At 38.1% G+C, this 21,336-nt stretch overlaps 1 long non-coding RNA gene across 1 annotated transcript in view; it reads left to right on the plus strand.

Annotated features, from left to right (window-relative positions):
- The first annotated feature begins 1,827 nt into the window (after positions 1–1,827).
- Positions 1,828–21,336, plus strand: part of LOC107311101 — a 65,080-nt gene continuing 45,571 nt past the window's right edge. Inside the window, exon 1 of the long non-coding RNA XR_004306745.1 lies at positions 1,828–1,904. This is a non-coding gene — a long non-coding RNA (uncharacterized LOC107311101). The remainder of the gene's footprint in view (positions 1,905–21,336) is intronic.

Below are 21,336 nucleotides of genomic sequence, written 5' to 3' on the forward strand. Positions count from 1 at the left end.
CTAGTTTTTGGAGTGTTTCCAAGAAAGCTGTAGCACAGACCACAAATTTGTGTTGTTTCAATGGTGCAGAAATCATTTTCCTTTAATTTCAACCCCTGGATAACCATTAAAGATTACCAGGCTGCAGGTCTGATGAATTATAGGCATATGAGTTGCCAGGAAAGTTCTGTTTTATTAATATTAAGAAAGCCATAATTACAAAAAGAACACTCAACCCTGCCAAACAAACCAAGATAACTCTTCTGTTGGCATTTGTCTGTGAGCTAGTTGTCATGTGTAAATAAGACTTTTCCAGACAAGTTGATAATAATTGAGTAGATGTGTCTTACATTACTTTGCAAGGTCTCTTGCTGTAGAAAATTGAGTTACCTGAATTAAATGCCTTACTGCATTTATTAATAAATCTAATAACTTTGGTTTTGGTTTTGTTGAAGGAAAACAATAAAGATATAGATGTTCATTTTCTTCCACATAGTATATGCAACAACATAATTTCTGAAGTCTATTTAATTTTGTTCATCCAGAAAATATATTCAGTGTTGTGGAAATGCAGAGTTAGTGAAAAAAATTCTATAAACCAGTGTGTATCAAGATGATGCTCTACTTCAGGAATGCCCACTGCATGTTGAGGAAACATCTAGTGCAACTTGGATGTATTTTTTTGTCACTGATTTTAATAGCTAAATGCGCAAAAGTGGCTACTGCAATTATTTCAGGAGTTTTGCTGGTAAAAGTTACAGATAAGAACTGAAAGGCTAGAATCAAGGGACAGATTCTGGCTTTTTGGAGCCTGAAGCACAGTATGGCATATAGATTTTGTTTACTCCTCCAGCCCCATTCCTATTCCTTTCTTCACACACTCATGGAACTGCAAAGGGAAGAAGACTTTCCTCTTGGGGAAAGATCAGCGATCCCTTTTTCTTTACACACACAGAATTTCTTGGAAAGCACACAGCTGTTCTCCCCCATGCTTTGAAGGCTTGGCTTGAACTTGTCTGCTGAAGTTGTATCTGGTTCTTCACTGGGGTGATGGTGAAAGAGATTTTGTAGCAGGAGGTCTCATTGAGATGAATGTGTTCACATTACTGACCTCCAAAAGACCAGAATACGTTAGATAAGTGCAATGCTGTCAATAAACTTAAAAAAATAATAATAATTTGAAAATAAAGAATCTGGGAATACAATGTTGTTAGATGATCTCATGATGATATAGGACGATAAGGAATGACATTAATGACATTAAGGTGTTTGTATGTTAGCCTCTTCTATCTGGAACTGTTTCCCCAGAGCCACATTTAAGGGTGCTTAAATTTCTGAAAAACTCTTCTGTGTAAGGGATTAAAGATAATGGCAGAACAAAACAGTGAAACAACATGATGAAATTATTCTTATTTTCTAATTTGAAATTCTTTGTTTCTATTGATTGTTGACCATGTCTGATTACTGATGTTTCCACATAACCCAGCTCCAGTTCTCACTGTAACTTTTGCTCTCTTCCAAAGGAAGAAATATTTTTAGAGCAAAAAGTGACGTATTGGCAATGCATTCTCTGTCATTTAGAGCAAAATTTTACTATAACAGGTCTCTTCAAAAGTCATTGTGTGTTCATGGCAACTACCACATTGGAAAGCTAGGAATTTGTCTGATCAAGGCACTGATCACTGATCACTGAACTAGTTATTGAGCACCTGGGAAAGGGGAATAGCCAGCCTTAGAAACACAGGTGGAATCATTTCATCTGTGTGACCAGAAGAGGTGGAGTCAGCCCCCAGCCCTCACTTAGGGGCTGGCTCCAGGAAGTAAAACCTTCTCCCTGGAGATTTATGAGTTTTTGGCGAGCTGTGATCCTTGGGAGGAGATGAGCAGTTCTTTATTTACTGGATTTTGACCCTTACCTTTATTAGGTAAGTTAAGACTTTTTTAAAGCAACTATATCTGTTTCTGCCTTTCCCTATGGCTATGCAGTAAAGCTGTGTGTTCTTCAGGGAGTGTCAGATGCAAAGGTAAATGTGTTTCAGACAAAAGCATCAGAAAGAGAGTAGCCTACAAAATCATAAGATGTAATAGCTGAAGTGGTGGGATCTTGAGAGAAGGCAAATTGTGAAAAGATAAAGGAAGTAGTTGAGTGCGGTCCAATCTGAGGATTGCTTTTGTCCGTGAGAATACCATCAGGCTGAGCTTGTGTGTTCTCTGTGTTGTCACAACTTGTCCAGTGTTTAATGACAACTGAAGATTTCTAGAAAGTGTGCAGTAATTACAGTGTATTATTGTCATATGTAACTCTGAAATGTAGCTTATTATAAAACTCCCGTTAAGCAATTTCTTGTTTTTCTCGAGTGTTGCTGTACATGACATCATTTGTGTGTGAACTTCACTTGGTCACAGTAACACCTTATAAAGTACTTTTAACAAGGCAGAAATGCTAAAATGAAGTTTGGGTTTGGTTTCAGAGATCTATCCTTTAGGAGACTACAGTAAATTTTACCCCAAGTTGTTGCCTAGTTCTCTGTGTAAGTTTAGTTTTCCATGGGTAACATTTTTTCATTGTGCAATTTAATTGCTTTACAGGAAAATACTACAATAGTGCTATATAGATATACTGGCTTTGCCTAGCTTTTGGAAAGTGTATGGTTTTACAGTTAAGCAACATGGATGCTTTAATGTGTCACATATTTGGGTTTGTTAAATCCATTAACAAGCAATAAAAGCTCTGCTATTCAATCTTGCTTGTTGTTTATATATTATTTTGATCCCCATCCTTTCACCCTCAGCTTTGAATTTTCTTTCACTTTTGCCAGTTAACTTATAACCATGAAATAGAAACTGTACCACTCCTGCTTCATAGCTCAGCAGACAGGTGATGGAGAACTGCCCTATTGGGCTATGGCTGCTCAGCCTCTACTGCTTGTACCTGTTTCATAACTGAACCTGGGTTTCTCCATCACATCTTTAAAGTTCCTCTGAATGAGTTCCATCTAGTGCGGCTTGTCTCTTAAAATGGATGTAAGTTTCCTGTAGTTCTCTGTTTTAAGCAATCTAAGCACAACTGTCTTTTTCACAGTATCCTTCTTTAACCCTATATACTGTTGTAGCACATGGCAACAATATACACTCTCTGGCTTGATGTAATCCATCAAATGCTGTTAGAATCTGGGGATCCCAACTGATTCAATAAAATATCAGTGTATGTTCAGGCCCAAATCTAAGTGGGTTTTTTAATGAAATAATAAAAAAGAGAGGGCTAAAACTGAGTAGATTGCATACACAGTCCAAAAGTATGTATATGAAAAACAGCACTCCTTACTGAAAGTCTACTTAATTCCTTCTCTGTAGGCTCTGACTAATCCTGGACAGGATTGCACAACAAACCCTCACATATGGGGTTTAATTTTATGAGCTCAGAGCATGTGTATCCTCTCTTAAAAGGCAAGAAAGGGAAAGGACCTCAGCCTGTTAGTCACTGTGGCGGTTAGGATAAGTGCTAGTTTTGGTTGAGAAAGAGTAACCTGTGAAGCTTGCTCCCTGTGAACATGCTAGCCATTAGGCTGGTTATGGGGAATGGTGCTCTTTGGCACAGCTTGTTGTGTCTAGCATAATCTCCTTTGTCCTGAGCAATTGTAGATACCATTCACATTGATGCTGAGGAGAAAAACTTAGAGAGAAATGCCAGTCATGGGAGCATTCAGAATTTGCTGGGCAGATTCAGAATCAAATTTCTGGAAGCAAAAATGATGCCTGTGTGGGTATGTTGCTAAATCTAAAATTTTACTAAAAAAAGGTTGAAGATCAAATTTGATTCAGATAAAATGTATATCTGCATGAAGCACATCACAAGGTTCTCTAAGCCTTAAGTAAATACAACTTCCACACAAAGCAGGTGGAGAAATACAGTTTCATGTTTAAGTCAGTCACTTTTGTCTGTAAGACGTTTGTTTATAGATGTAGTCAGTGTGCTGATGCTGTCAACACAGTACTGATTCAGAAGAGGCTGTAGGCAACAGGTGAAATGGAAGTTTTACAACTAGGGTTTTCTCAGTGTACGTTGGTTAAAAAATTGTTGGGTGTAATGTTTGCATTTTTTTCTTGAGGATTGAGAATCTTTTACTAGATCAAAACCATGTCCTCTGTGTCAAGAGGATGCACTCATTGGAAAAACAGGGAACTCCAGTTAATGAAGTGTTTGAACACCTATGTCAGGCAAGAGAAAAACTCCCAGCAGAGTGTGAAGTGATCCAGGGAATGCCCTTAGGAGGACTTACTTTCTAATGGAAGTTGGTTCTTAAAAAGCTGTGTTGCTCAGAAATTGTAGGCCAAGTAGCCAAACTGTAGAGAATATTTAGGGCTCCTCTGTCTATGCAAATGGGATAAGCTTATGTGTGAGTCTTTAATTATGACTGGTGGCGGGGGGTGTCTCTGAGTTACAGCCTTGCTCTGAACTGCACGGAAGAGCTGAGCTGGGTCTTCTAGGCATTCCTGTGAGCCATCCCAGTGTTTCCCTGAGGAGGCAAGGCCTGTTGGAGCAAATTGCCTCACTGGACATCAGCTACAGTTTAGGAGCGCTGCTGGAGCAAGGCTTGAGGCCAAGCCCCGCTGCACTCAGCTAGGTTTTACTACTGAATTTCTGATTCCCTTGCAGAAATGTCACCTCCTGTCCCCTTCCCAGTGTGCTCAGTGGGACTCACAGCCCAGCATGTGAGGGAACCCAAGTCCCACTTGGAGCCAATTTAGGCTTTGGGGCTGTTGCTTTTCAGGTTACAGGGAGTTCAATTAAGAGTTTACTGCTGGCTGCTGACAAATTGGCAGCAGTTATCTTGATGATCTGTTTGTGAGTATCCTACTGAGAGTTTAATTTTATTTCTTTTGCCTGTTGATATTTGCTGTCCCAGGCACAGGGCATCATATTGCATGCTGTGTGTATGATGTGACGGCTACTCATCAAGTATGTAAATAGAGATTATTTACATCTCTCAAAACTCTAGCTATGAGGACTCATTTTTAATGCTATGCATCCCCCAGTATCTGAAGCCCTTGTTTCTGTTTTCAAATCTCAGATTTTATCTAAAAATACTACTGGAATTGATTAACTGTAAAAATCTGTTTTTGCTATTGAAAGCGCTGTCCCTAAACACAGCAGATAAATGATTGCCAGTAGCTCATTCAAGCAGCATCACAGACTTCATGGTCTTTGTAGCTACTATTATGAATGCTATAATTTAGTTATCAAGGCTGGTAGTTTCTTCTCACAGAAAAATCTTTATTACAAGGCTGACTTGCCTAACACCTTCCTATTAGTAACAGAAACAAATAAGAGTTGATTGTTCAGCTGCTGTCATTTAAAAAGACTAAATCAACCTGCCACAAAAAAAATAATTCCCCCCGGTAACTTTATCCATTTGCCCTTGGTGGTGACACTGTGGATACCACCCTGGTTGAACTATATATTAGTTCCTGGAGCAGCACTTTGAAATATATAGGTCTGTACAATGTTGTAATTGAAAAAAATTGAATAGCCATGCATGGTTCAGTAATCTGAAAAGAATGCAAAGGTTCAGTTCTAATTGCTTTCCACAATTTAGTACCATTTTGCTGTATTTTCCAAATGGGTATATTCTGCTGTTCTAGATTTATCTATTATACTGTTTGGCAGTGCTGGCTCTATATTAGCAGCATGGCTTTTTAAAAGAATGTATGGAGTTTTTATTTTATGTTTAGGCCATGTTTTTAAAAGCCTTATCTAATCAAGTATACCAGTCTGAGTGCTCACTCTTCCATTGAGGGAGGGCCCTTAGAAGGGGTTTGTAACCTGTCCATTAAGACTCTACATTTAAATTTATCCATTAAATTAGTCTTTCTTCTATTGTGTCTTGAAGGGAATCACGTCTCTAAATTTTCTTTGAATTGAGGGAATGTGAAAAACTGATGTGAAATATGTGCTTTTAAAAATGAGTGTACTTTTATAACAACCATTCACATTGATTTTTATATTAAATGCAGTACTTCTAGTTATTTTTCTAGCGATTAAACACTGTACACTGACCATCTCTGGACAGGACCTGTTCTGAAATCTAAGGAGGAATGGCTCTGAATGGATGATGGTTTAAAATGGAACTTCAGCTTCAACTTAAAATTGCTTTTCTTGTGAAACAGTTGGTATTATTTTGATGTCACATTTCACTTTTAGAGTATTCCTCACATAAATCCTACATAGGCCTGTGCTTGAGACTACTTTGTTAAAGAAACAAAAAAATAAAAAAACACAATGAAAAGCCATTTATATAAAAATCTGATACAGTTTTAATACCCATAAATACCACAGTCTAAATCATCATGATTGTTTTCAAAGAAAATAATATTACTGCTGATTGGGATGATAATAACAGCTAACATGTATTTCCAAAATGTATATTTCAAGCCTTTTCTTCAGACTAAGTAGAGGATTCTTTTGATTGGTGGGTTTTTGCATCTGGTTGGTTTACAGTTTCTGTGTTGTTTTTATAATGATATGGGTGAAAGAAAGAGGCATGCAGGGATTTAAAGCAGGCTACTCCATTAAGGTCAAATTGTTAAAAATCTCAGGAAAAACACTTGCAGCATTTTGAAGCATTTTCTATAGATGTATATACATGAAGGGCATGAATATAATGTGTGCCAAAATGCATGCTAGTAAATATTACAGTGCTTTTGGGAGGCTTACTGGGAACACAATCCAAGATGAGGAAAGTGTATGGGAATAAGCATACTGTCAGACAATCAAGACGCAAATTGCACAATGGAACAAAGTGAACAGCAGAGAGAAGCAGCTTCCAAACTTAAGGTGGGAAAAGCAAAGACAAATGGGGCACAAGGAGAAGAGATATTAATAAGTGAAGAAATGGTGAGGGGAAAAATAGCTGACTGTTAAAAGAAAGGTGAAATTGAAGCTGTTTGGATGTTACTTGGTGGCAATGCAAAATGATGTTCTTAAATGAGAGCAGGCATTAGAAAGCCTGTAGGAGATGTGGTGTTCACTCTGGAATTTCTAGATGTTGGAGTCTATTTTGTAGATAAGTTAGATAGACTCCAGGTTGTTCTAAATATAGTTCTTGAAACATCCGTACATTCAGTGAATTTGTATTCCAGTGACACTGCCTTTTCTTATTTGAGAATAAAAGAGAAAATAGAGAAACTAATTTCTGATTGTCTATTAGTACCTTGACTATAGGATGTAATGCTGTTTCATGAGAGACGTTTTTCTTTTCAATGAAGGCAGTTCACTGTAATTTTTATAAGTTCTTCATATAGTTTGGAACTCAGATCTTGGCTAACTACTGCTTGGGGGCAGTGTCTGTTTTGCTGAGGGTGGTGTATTGTTCACTAAAGGTCGTTTTATTGTAGATGAAGGAACATTGAATTGGGAATCAATAATAAGAATGAAAGAGTTAACTCCTACAGCTTCATTGCTACTAGTCTGTTGCAGGGACATTATTAACAATGGCTTACTTGTTATTTTAGCTACAAGTATTAAGTACAAAAGAACTTTATGAAGGTTCCAGACACAGACTGGCGTTTAGGCTGACTGTCCTTTTCCAAAGCAGCTCTTGTATTAAATGAACCCATTATTAAAACATGGTAATTTTAATTAAATGTATGATCTGTAATCAGGAAAACAGCTCTAGCCTGCTAGCCAAGGAAAATATGGTAATTCCAAACAGTGCCCTATTACTAGTGCTGGATTGTCTGCTGGAGTATTTCATCAAAGGCATGGAGAGTTTGATGCTGTTCTACAGTAGGGCTAGCTTAAAGTATTCAGAAGTGTGTATACACAGGGGTTTATAGCAATTTCAGCTCTAAGTACTGAACCTGAAATCCTTTAGGATGCATGAAAGTGGTGCTTCTGTACTGATCTAGCTCTTCCTTGTGTAGTATGACTGTCCCACTATAGAAGTGCTTGAAATAGTATAATTTATGGCATATGGGAAGACGAATAAATATGTAAAATGCGTTTGCTTATCATTATGTTCAACTCCATGTTACTTTGAAGGTGTACTTGGGTCATCTATCTCATCAGATGGGCTAATTCTTTCTTTTGAATTGTTGCCTATCTCTAGGTGGTAGAGCTGTTTGTGCTGGCAGTCCCCATACTGCTTGCTTATCTGTCAGCAGAGTCCTTCTTGCTTCCACTGAAATCGCTGACAGCTGTTGTTGAGTTCAGGGCGATGAGGATGAAGCCCTACATGACAAATATGAAAATGACAGTGGTTCTGGACTTCTGAGCTTTAAAGGAATGCAATTACCATAAGTATGGGCTGTTATTTCTACAATAGAAATCCAAACCAAACTAACAAAAATGGCCCCAGAAATGGTGGTGGTGGGGATTCAACTATCCAGAAAGCATGTGGCATACTTTTCATTGATTATACTATACTGTTTGAAATTCCTCAGTATTTTTCATTTTCTAGACCTAATTACCACATTATGTATTTAATGGGTCTCTTTATTCTGACTCATCTGCTTTCAGGTCCAGATTTAATTTTTCAGTGCGTTCAGATTTTCCACAATCATATCCTGTCATTATGAATTTTACCTGTCTCTGCAGATGCTTACTTGTCAGGAAGTTTCCATTGACTCCAGAGAATGGATGTCATAAATAGCCTTTGTGGTTCTTAGATGGACTGCTTGCAAAATGCAATTGATTTAAAGGTCAAAAGCCATTACTATTTCAGTGTCTGAACTGCCCCATCAAAGTGGTAGTGTGACAGGTGCATGCAAATTGTTTCAAGGGACTGGTCTACATTTTAGAAGTTTTGATACATCTCTCAAATTGGGCTTTTGATGATTCCCAAAGAGACATTTTAATTTATGGATACGAACATGTTCCCTCCTCTTATGCTAGTGTCAATAGCAACTTTAAAAGTAGTGAGGTATCTGTCATTTGAATTACAATAAGATTGAGATTCATAATATTTAAGCTGTGTTCTGAATTCCGGCTCTATGTTCACGATACCAGTTTTGAAACCAATAGCATCGTTGGCCTAATCATCAAAAGGGTGAATGAGTACAGAATGTTCAAGTAACTGGAGCATACCTGGATCTTAGAACATCAGCATGACTGATCAGGATCCTTCATGTATAATTTCCAGGTGTTTTTTTTGTAGTAGATGACATGGAAGATGTAGCAGCTGTATGTCCTGTCTGTCTCAGAAAGACATAGAGGGGTAATAATGTTGCAATGGTGATGATGCTTATTTACAAAGATATCACGGCCAGGGATTGGAAGAAAACAAAAGCATACTCAGAAGCCTTTGCTATCTTGTTTTTTAGCCACTCTGCATTTGAAGGTAAATCTACCCCTCACCATTTAAAATACATATTCCACAAATAATTATTAGCTACTGCATGATCGTTATCTGCATTAAATTCCAATGAAGACAACGTAATTGTAGCTTCTACTGCTATCTAGGTAGGACCTATATTGGCTTCCTCTCTATGACTTTTCTAGCAGTAAAATTGTACTTAGCTGATGTGTAACACCCCAGAGTAAAATAATAACCTTTCTTCTGTGAAGAAGGCAAAGGCTCAGTGTGAATAACCTCTGTGCCTCTCCATTCACTGGAGAGTAGAGAAAGATAATTTATGTCTGTCTACAACATCATTAGTGAGCTGAGCACTTGAATTAAGCATCAGGGACTTGTATAGAGTATTGTTTCCACCTTTCCTATATGCATTCTTAAAAACAGTGCTTCTTTTGGAATCTAGTAGGTCAGTTTGACTCTTTTCTTATTTAGTTAGGCAACTTCTTGGCAAAATACCATCAAGTGAGACCTGTCTCATTAACAGATTATTCACATTCGTCTGTGAAGTCCAGATGTGGTTTGTGTGGATTTAGGAATGGGCTTTACGTGTGAATTTGAGAGATGCTTCTGTCAGATTCCTCTCACAATGTCACAGAATGGCTGAGGACAACAGGGGCCTCTGGGGGCTGTCTGATCCAACCCCTGCTCAAGCAGGCACATCATTTTCATGCAGTTTGCTCAGGCTCATGTCCAGGTGGCTTTTGAAGATCTCCAAGGAGGAGACCCCACAGCTTCTGGGTAGCCAATGCTAGTGTTCTGTCACCCTCAGAGCACAGAAGTGCTTCCTGATGGTTAGAGGGAACCTTCTGTGTTCCAGTTTGTGCCCACTGCCTCTTGGCCTGTCACTGAGCAATGCTGGAGGAGGAGCCTGGGTCTGTTCTATTTGCATGCTCCCTTCAGTTATTTATAGAAATCAATGTGATCCCCCTGAGTTTTCCATTCTCTGGGCTGAGCAGTCCCACATCAAATTCTGTCACTACTGGAAAAGTCGAAAAAGTTCTTTTTCTGTTATAGTTTTTTCCTCACAACTTTAGGAGCTGTTCAGATATTCTTTCCTGAGTTATTTTGGTCTGCTCTTACCTCTCCATACAACATTACTGCTCTTAGCTGATGGCATGTACCCTGCAAACTTCTAATCTTCTGCCCATCCATTCTCACAAATGATTCAGGGCTGGCCTGAGAGATGGGCAGCATGTTTTCATGTGCCCTTATGAATCTTAAAGTGCCAATCCTAATCTTCTTGTAACTCTGTTTAAGTGTTCCTGCTTCAAGTTTAAACCTATTTAGTTGTAATTATAGTGGGAGAGAGAAATATTTAAGTACATAAGCAGGCAAACCATTGCAAATTTATGTGCTGAAGCATGGCTGTCATCCCTCCAGTTCACCTGCTCTAACAGCTCTGGTCGTTCTCAGCAATCACATACGGCTGTTGCTGCTTTGCCAGCAGTGTTGGTCTCCCCTCGTAATGTTCCTGTTCTGTTGCTGTTTTGGCAGGCTGCTAGCATTTTCCTGAAGAAGTAACACATACATGGGAGGAGGAACAATGAACTGAAGAGCTTTGAGCTACTTAAAAATAAGGTTCAGGGCTGCCTCCCCCACCAGACATTGCTGTGAGTAAAGCTTCAGTGCTAACGTTGTGTACAAGAATTGCGGCACAAGGCTGTCAGTTCTCATTATTGAGAAACTGAGCAAATGGATTGCATTACTTCTTCAAACAGTCTTCTGAAATCAGGCTGTTGAGCAGAACAAGGCACTAGTGCAGCCACAGACTTTCACGTGGCTTGAATTGAAACAGTTGTCTTCCCTATACTCTCCCAGCAGCACCAAGCAGTGCCAGTGTTAACGCACTGTCACCAGGGAGGTACTGAGCTGAAATGCAGAGTAATCAGGTTTCATCATTATCTCTGAAAATATAGGACTGCATACAAGTTTGAAGTGAAATATTCAATTAAGGATGAGCATCACATGAAGTAAAATATAAAGAAGACTAGCATGCACTGGAAATCACAGCTTTTGACTGAAGCCTTTTCAGCTGTAGGAGCACAGTGGGTAGAGAAATCCAGGTTTGGGTTATAGTCCTAACTTACATATGATAAAAGTGTAATGGGAGGTGCTGCTGTCTCCCTGGATGAGGGAGATGCCTTGCAGGGGAATCTAGATACTCTGGAGGACTGGACAGTCAACAACAGAGTAATGTTCAACATAGGAAAATGGTGGATACTGCACTTGGGACAGAATAGTGTCTTCAGTAATGTGCCTTAACTTTTGATTAGCCCTGCCTGACATTGTCAGGCATTTGGACTTTGAAAACTCTTTCCATCTGAACTATTCTCTTCTGTTTTTTTATTTACACTGTTCACCAGCTTTTTTTTTTTTTTTTTTTTTTTTTTTTTTGTGTGTGTTTGAAGTTGGAAATTAAGTTTCTAAAATATGTTATGCGTGACCCAAAGACAATGCTGTTTATCACTAGTTCTTATGATGTGTGGACATTTTTGTTTCTGTGGGACTTCTGTGGTCAGTGGCACTGATCTCTCTACTCTTGGTCTTTTACTTAGGGGTGGTGCAGAGCCTGAAACATTTCTAAAGGGAGTTTAACGCTATGAATCTATAATTTGTCATCAAAATAAATGAGAAAAAAAAAACCTCTGCATATGAAAGTTCATGTTAATGTTAATGCTAGCTTTCTGTTTCCATTAGCTACTTCTCTGCCAGCTTGGAGAAAGAGCAGTATCTTTTCCAGTGGTAGCGGCAAGAGGTGCTGGGTATGGAATATGACCATGCATGAGTTTAGAAAAACTCAGCTATTTCTATATAGAAGTTGTTCTTGTTGTAAGTGAAAATAAGAAGAAAGCTGAGAACAGAATAAGAAATCATTTTGTCGTCCTAAAATTACAAAGACTTCTTTATTAAGCCAATATAAAAACAAACACCCTCCAAAAACACCAGTCATTGAAGAAATCCTTTTTCATCATAGAGGATTACTCTTGTGATGCATGATGCTGCCATTTATTTCTGTAATGATCCACTTTTGAACGAATCTACTCGTGTCTGTCAGGTTATGGTGTAGAATACAGTTCTACATTCATTACTAAAGTCTGGAATTTGTTTCTTTGTGTGCTGCCTCCTCTGCGTTGTCATTTTCAATCAATAACGCTGTGAGCAAATTGCTTCAAGCACATATTCCTCCTTCAAAAAGATATACTCTTTTATTTTGACAAACTAGATCCAGAATAGTCTAATCTGAGTATGTATTTATTCTTTTTCAGCAGATCAGATTGTAACAGCAACAACAAACTAAGCATTTAAAATTATTAGAGCCACTTCAGTGAAAGTAAAGGAGAATCAGAAGGCTGGGAAATTGATTTTATAAATCCATTATGGTACACGTGCTCTTGCACAAGAATTTCAGTTTATTTTTAAACAAAAAAATCCTCAAAATAAGGAGAAACAAGCATAACTTCTCCTTTTGTCTATTTACTGCTATGCAATTGACAGCAGATAGGCAGTGCTGCTGTAGGCACTAGAGACAACAACTTGAAACGCATAATAAAAAGTCTCAGTTATTAGATTTGTTCTTCTGTGATTAAAAACATATCTTAACAGCAGACATCTGTTGGACAACTTACGTGGTTCCTTATTGTCTTGGTATGTGAGAAAATACTGCAGGCTGTATTGCTTAGTCTTGTTAGACACTGGTACTTTGTGGATGCACAGGAAATTAAGCATATGCTCACTGGTGGAGTTGTAATAATGTGGAAGTTTGGTGTAATCTGCTGAAATGAAAGAGTGCTGTTCCTTGTGCCATACCCTATGGAAAGGAAAAGGAGAGATGATAGAATCCCTCTTTCCTTCCCTGATTTTATGCAATATATCTGGCTGTGAATCAAGTTTGACAGAAAAAAATGTGCGTGTGATAAGCAGCATGTTAACATCAGAATAATTTTGCAGCTACTCCTTTGAAGCTTTGTACTATGGCCATTTCATAAACAGCAGCATTGCAAAGCAGAACGCTGCATTCACTCTTTTTCACAAAAGAAGTTGGATTATTGTTTTTCTTCAGTAAGCATTCTTCCTTTTGGCATGCTTAAATCGGATGTCTCTTTCCTTAGTATGAGCTGGTTTCTTCCCATGAGCACAACTGACCACACTTTTGAAGGCTGACTGCTTTGAAGTCAAAATAGCACTTTGGGCTGCCAATATGCAGCATAATCATGAGTCTGCTTTCAAAGCAAAAGAGACTTTAGTTGTTATATCAAGGTGTTTCAGAGATATTGAGAACCCGTTCTGTGTTTTCCAAGTAAATACGCAGCAATACTCATAAAAAAGTCACCAAGGACATAGTATTTATTTACTTACATGTGGTTCACTGTAAGTTTTTTGTTCAGCAAAGATATCATTGCAGGTAAAGAGCTTTACAGGACAGGGTATCAAAATACTGAAGCTTATCTGAATAAAAGTATGCTGAATGTTTAAATTTTCAGGTTTCAGGATGCAGAACAGCCTCTCTGGAGGTTTAGGATGGAACTTATCCAGAATCTAAATAATTATGACTTCCTGTTAAATATTGTGATATTTTCCCTCAAATTCAGGTCAAGGATAAACTATGCAGTAGCAGTGGGCCATCGTGTCTATGTGCTGTAGTCACTGTTGTGGATTGGTATCTCTCTTTACTTCCATGAGGATGCAACATTCCCATACTCTTGCTGATAAACTAGGAGCAGCACTAAGTGTTGACTCCTTTTTTATTATAGTGAGCACCAAATAAGCAAAGAGATAAAATTCAGTAATGGGGATCTGTGCTGTTCCAAGACATGGAAAACAACTGAGATAAGCCTCTATATCTCAGGTCTTGCATCAAATCAGTGTTGTCATCAGCCAGGAAACGTCAAGGTGAGACTACTGCTGGGCAGTTATCAGTCTGCCTCTTCATGACTGGTGGTCATTGCTGCAGAAAAGTTCATCAGAAGTAAATAAGCATCAGATAAATGGAGGCTTCGCTATTCTTACCATTTTCAAGTTGACACTGGAAATGTCTGGAATGCATGTTGGTAAATCGGAGTGCAATGGATTCAGTACCAGAGCAACCAAAGTAATTCTGTGCACTGTGGTATATATTTATTAGAAAGAATCAAAGCCAAACTAGACAACTTTGGTTTTGTTGCTGTTTAAGTGTAGGGATGGCAAAAGACTAAGGTAACATCCTGCCTGGTGGTTTTGTCTGGCTCCAAAGAGTTAATTTCAACATGCATTTCAGCTGGATTCTCTCTGCTAGCTATATCTGAACTGAGTGATAGAGAAATTCCTTGGAGCTAAGCTGTGAGTGTAACGTGAAGAAAAGTCAACACATGCTATGAGAAATCAGGGATGTCTTTTTAAAGTGTTTACCTTTAGTATGTTGTATGACTGAGGATTTTCATTTCTGGGACAATGTGAGGGATATGGCAGCATAGTACAGCAGTTGAGCTTTAAGACTCAGTGAGGAGAAAGTAAGGAAGACTGAGAAAGTCTTCCTCTGGGAAGCGATGAAGGTGGCTGATAGCAAGCATGGGGAGCTGTTTTTAGCTGATAGGTAATCCAGAAGCTGGAAGTGCCTTTGGGCTGTGTTTTACTCAATTGTGTGAATTGAAAGTTGCTTATTTTTGCTGGGAGTTGGCGCTTTTCCTTTTCCAAAACCTTCTAAATAGGTTTTAGATAACTAGCCTGCAACTTCTGTAAGTAGTGGAAGTATTTTCTGCTCACAAGACTCTTTTCCTTTTTTTTCTTTTTTCTCTCTCTCTTTTTTTTTTATTTTTAAATTTTTGGTTTTTCCTTGGGTCTGATTAAGCAGGTGTAGTACTTTGTATGTGTTATGAATAGCATATTTTTTCCTAAAAAACGAATCTTTGGTAACAGATGTCAAAATCATTACCATTATGAATACAGCCAGAGCAGCTTTTTTTTCAGGCTACTTTCTTACAAATAAATATTCCTGACTAAGTGGATCAAAATAAAACCACAATCTGCAGTTGCTTCTTTCAACAAATACCAGTTTGGGATAATCGGTTGTGCTCTCCTGGGTTTTCTGTCTCTTTTCTGATTAGATGTTATCCCAGCATTTAACCAAGAAGTATAGGAAAAGCTTACACTTGTTTTTGGACCTTGGTCAGATCTGACTGTGTTCTGATAAGGAAGATTTAAAACAGCAGCTATGTATGTAAATTGCACATTTTCAAGTGAAGTTGCAGGGGCACAAGTAACAGTTACACGGCGCAGAGCCCTTGCTTTCTTATGCAGGAGATCCCTAAGTCTCTTCTTTTGATCTGAGGAATTTGGAAGGCATCATGTAGCAAATATTCGGTAAAACCAGGAATTGTTTCCACTTTTGTCTGCCATGAAAATACTTATTCTGTCTTAACTGGTTGACTGAATGATTTCAGGAGGGGTGCTCAAAATGAGGAGGAAGTATAGACTCTCTGAATTTGGTTGTCTCTGTATCTTAACTTTCATTACAGAACTAGAAAGCTCTACCTCTTTTTGGTTGATGTTTTTTTTTTCTTCCCTGAGGTAGTGAACACCCTCCCTGTGCATTTTGCTGTGTCTTCTGACCGTTAATAATACTGCTGACTTCTTTGCCTTGCAGTGAACCGGTACCACAAGGAGATTGCCACATCAGATTATGGGAGTTTGCTTCATTTCCAGGCAGCTCTATTTAATATACATCTGCTATGTAATACATGCAAAAAACCAAAATGATTTTCAGTTGCGTTAGTCTTTATTGGATCTGACCTCTGGTCCAGGAGGTGAAGGGAGAGTGGAAAATGAAAGCTGATTTGGTATTAGCCCACTATTCATATTAGAAAAAGTAAATGCTTTTGCGGTTTTCCTTACAGAGGTGTCTTTATTCATTTGACATGCCTTTAATAACTAATTCTAGTTGTCTGGTTGCCAAGATGGATTTCCTACAGGCAGACTTAAAAGTGATTTTGTCCTCTTTGAATGTATGGCTTCAACTGATCCCAGAACAGCAAACATTAAACTTCGCCCTAGACCTTGAGCTTTTCTGAAGCACTATAATAATATAAAAGGATAAGAATATTAGAAAAAATAAATAAATGAATTAAGCATGCATCATATGACATAAGCAGGACAATAAAACTCCTTGTGTTTCTCTGCTAGTTAATATGTCCTTTCTAGCATTGGACATATGCTGTGGACTTCTCGCTATAGCCATCTTATGGGTTTTGATGTCGTCATTTAGAGAATCCTGGGGATGAGAATGTCTTGTATATTTCATCTGAAAGCGAGGAGCCAGCAGACCCCAAATCTTTCTTGTCACAGATGGCTTTGTTCACATGTTTTTCTCACATTATCACAGTTACAAACATGTATCAGATATGTGCTAGTTTGCACAGTACAAATTTGCTTAAAGAATTGTTGTTTTAAAAGCAGAGCAGTTTTGAAATGTAATTAAATAGTTTGAAAAGTTTCAAAAAAATATTATATTGTTCTTGAAGAACTCTGATTCTCATGCCATGCAAATAATATCCATTTAATTGTATTTTGAGTGGTATCAAACGTGCTGCCAAATTGTGGTATTGGAATGTTTTTTGTTGTTACAGGCCTATCAACATTACATCGCTTACTGCATCGTGTGTGACACACATGTCTATGCTTAACCTTTACAGTTAGGATATTTGAACCTACTTTAATTAAATGTTATGCTACTAAATGGGTATTATTCTTTAAGGCTTCCTTGCTGAGGAAACAGATCTGAATTTTCTCGTGTCCACCTGCTGGACCTTGCTATCAAATTTAATAGAATCATAATTTATGACAAATTGGTGCATGTTAGAGACCCAAACTTAAATTTAGTTGCCTCTGTTCCTTTGCTTTAACCCTTTTTTCTCTTGCAAGCATCCCAAAGCTCTTGTTACTCCACAGGTATTTCCTGAAATATGCACGTTGATGTTCAAGAAATGTGTAGATGTGACACTTAGTGAGTATGGTGGTGATGAACATGGACATAGAAGTATTTTTCAACTTATGGTGGTGACGATAGGACATGATATTAGAAGTCTTTTTCAACTTCATTGTTTCCATGATTCTGTGTCTGCACTCTGGGTAAACCAGCAGCTCCTTGCAGGAGACAGGGTGTAAAACTGCTGATGTTGTTCAAATGCAAAGAAGTCTTCTATCCCTTGCAGGGGTTTCTTGATATCCCCATGTTGCCTCTTCACAGCTGTTGAGTGAAGAGACTGGCACCTACTTCAAGCAGCTCTTTCAATGCTGCTCTGTACAAAACCTTTGGGGTTGGATCTCACACCTCTCAGGGTAACTGAGAAGAAAGATTTGCCCAGTAACTAAAGAACACAAGGCTGATAGTAGAACAATCCATACAAAAAAATGCTGCTTTCAGCTCCAGCAAGCTAAAATGTAGCTAAAAGTAATGGTCCCCAAAGGGCCCTTCTTTGTGGATCTACTGATTAAACTGAAAAATATTTATCCTTATATACAACACAGCATTTTATGTCATCTTTTGGGAAACTCAGGAAGGGTTTCTTTAGTGAATGTGACATTGGTACCATGGGAAGAGATCAGTCTTGTTCCTGTCCTTCAGAACAGAAGGAAATAATACCCTGCATAAAGAAAAGCTCTCCCTCGTCTGTGTCCCTAGGTCAGCTGTGCAAATGTATAAGACAAATACAGCAAAAACTATCCCAAAAAGCATGACAGATTCGTCTCAAGTTTTTTTTTTTCCTAGCATTCTCAGTACAGTTCAAAAGCTCTAGTGTACTAACAATTCCAGTCTAGAACTTGAATGTGGAGGTAGCGCTGTGCTGCAAGGGCATCAAAAAGCCTCTTGATGAGCTACTCATGTAGAGCAGCATGGTGTAAAGCTTAACAAAAGTGCGACCCCCTCCTCTGGGGATCTGCTTCAGGTTCTTACGTGACAGAATGGGGCCACTGACACCAATGTCATTTCACTTTTCTCCAAAAAGGCTTTTTAGAAGTTATGTGTTTAGCTATATTATGGAGTTTCAGGTTAAGGTTCAGTCCTGTAAGTGAAATCAACAGTGTTGTCTGATGCAGTTTCTTATAGTAAAAGTCCAAGTCCCTTTCCCAAAGATTCCCACATTTGGAGCTGCTTCTGCTCTGTCCTAATTAACACACAGACATCAGGAAGGCCAGTTGAACTCCACTGTGAAATAAATGGAGACAGCAACTTACTTGTCTGGATCCTGGAAAAATTCTAACATCTAAGATAGTAGTAAATAGTTATCTATCCTCAACTGTTTTCCCAGTAAACAAGGAAGACAGGCCATGCATGAATTATCAAGTTAAAGGTTATCTCTTGACTAAAGTTTAACTGTATAAATAGATGAATATTTTAAACGGCATTATAATAACACATCTTTTGCCAGCTACTGTGTTTTTAATCACCAAATATTAATTGAGAATACTGTTACTATGAGCCTGCCTGAAGTTAGAGGAATTACTGGAGGATGGGGTGTGGGGGCTTGGCTGGTTTATTGCTCGACTAATCAAAGTGTTTCAGTGCTATTAATTACTCTCAGTGGCTAAGCCTGTATGTAAGTTAAAGACTTAAAAATGATCTGATTTGAAACTCTTTTCTATTTCATTTTGTAGGTAGTGTAAGTGATTCTGTGTCATGAGAAAATGTATACAACACTGATAAATCCATAAAGTATTTGACCTTTAATCAATCCTAATATTTTCAATCCACAGAGCCTTCTTAAATGGCTGTAACCTTGGCCCTTTCACTCCCATTCATCACAATTACTGTTAGAGCTGTCTGATGCAATGCATAAAGCATTGCATGTTGACATCCAATATTTTATCATTAATAAAAAAATATATTAAAAAATTGTTAGAAACATTCCAAGTACTTTTGCTGTTCTGATATTTTCCAGTGCAGCACCCAGGAGAAGAAAAGGGACAGTTTTGATTTATGTCAGTGCTGGCAGATATTGTTAATTGATGTTTACTGTTGGCAGAATGTAGGCATAGTTGATTCTCTAAACAACTTGATACTTGATGCTGCATTAATTTTTAGTGATTGTTAACCCTTTTATAATGAGAACAGTGCTTGTAAAATACTAAGGTAGAGTGTGGTTTATATTTTATGCTTTGGAACCCCTAACAGTTATGTGAATTAATTGAGAGCTTCTGGCCAAGCCAAACAGACCTTGCTTGTGCTAGAACACACGAGTTAGGACTAGCAGGATGGTTACAACAGATCTGCTGTTTTCTTCTATCTCCCACGGCTTTTATTATTGTCTTGATCAAGGAACACTGCCATGATGGATAGAAGTGTTAACAAAGTTTACCCATAGAGGGGCTGTTCTCTGTAGATGACTAAATGATCTGATTCTTGGGCCTTTTACTCTCTGTGTGCTTTGTCAGTGGAAATTTCAACCTTTTTTTTTCTTGGGCAGTCTCCTTACATACATTCTTTTGCCAAATATGAAGAACAACACATTTGGATTGAGATAAGTATGATAATATTTCTGAAATTCTCTCTTGTGTAACGTAAGCTTTCACATTCACCTATGATTCACGACACCCTTGAGGCTATAGGTGCTGCCCAGGTTTTTTTCCTGAAAGAGAACTTCCATTGTGTTTGCACTCTGAATGAAATATGACCTGTTCTATATGAAAATAACACTCAGATATGATATCTCGCTGCTGTTTGTTCCGTTTGAGACCTACGACAAGATTCCCACATCTCTCTCATGCGGAACCAAAATACTCTTTCATTAAAGAGTATTATATAAATGTATTCATTTGTGTAACTTTATATATATTTCAGAATAAGGAAGTATCATGACTACTTCAACAAAGAAAGGTCAGAAATGCAAAGCAGTGGCAATATTAATGGTTTTGTACATGTGAGCTCCATCTTAGCTGGAAGGGCTTTATGTTCTCTTTCTCCATCTTGTAGATTTTTCTTAGCATAGTTTTTATAGGCTTTAACAATTTATTAGCAGGATTTATACTTTTACAGAAATCATGAAAAAATGACATGGGAAAATGATCTAAGTCCTCTCTCTCCCCCAGTGATAGTTCTCTGTTGTTTTTATAGCCATATTGCCAAGCCAAACAAAAACTATTAAAACTGAGCAGTGATGTGTAAGAATTAGCATAATATGTCTCTGGAATACTGGATGGAAGAACAAGCGTGATCTCATTTTTACTGCAGTTACCCTGTAGACTCTTTCTGTCTGTGCAGTTTGTGTTGGTGGAAATTTCACAGGAATGTCATGGAAGGATTTGCAGGCTTTCTGGCCAGGTTGATCGCTAGCTGCTCTGACATCCTGCCTCTGCTGACAGGATTGATATTAACTGCAATATAAAATCTCAGCCCTGTTCCGGAGTGCTCAGAAATCACATCATTTGAGTACAGGAAATACAGATTGTGACTGTGTGAGGGCACCCACAGACTAGAGTGCCAGACCTCCAGTTTTGCATAAAAGAGGTTCTGAGGGATCATTGTAGGTGTAGCAGCAGACAAATTTGGATAATTCTACTGTCTTTAATGTATCTAGAGAATGGTAATGGAGCTAATAGCCTTTGACTGAGAAATAAAAAGTGTAGAAGCTACTTAGTTCTGCTGAATACTGAGTGTCCTCAACTCCCAGAAGAAAACTGTTGACCATCAGAACTCACATTTTCAACCATTCTTGCAGTAGACTTGAACTTCAAGAGTCCCAAAGAACAACAATACCTGTTGTCTATGCTAAAACTTCACTGTGCATATTTAACTTGTTTTTAATAGGCTTTATCAGCTGCAGTACATGCAGTTTGTCCCACTTTGGTATAAAATGAAGAAAAGGTTTTTGTCTGGCTCTATGTTGGTAAGGTTTTCCTTGACTGAAGCTTTGGAAAAAGCCTCTCTTAATAGCACTTCTAGGTACAAAGCTGGCAAATGGTGTTGGATTGTGGAAGCAGTTTCATATTTACCAGTACATGGGTGAAAATGGTGTGATGGATGTTAGGAAAAAAA

Source organism: Coturnix japonica, chromosome 3 (assembly GCF_001577835.2).
Source record: "Coturnix japonica isolate 7356 chromosome 3, Coturnix japonica 2.1, whole genome shotgun sequence".
NCBI classification, from domain to species: Eukaryota; Metazoa; Chordata; class Aves; order Galliformes; family Phasianidae; genus Coturnix; species Coturnix japonica.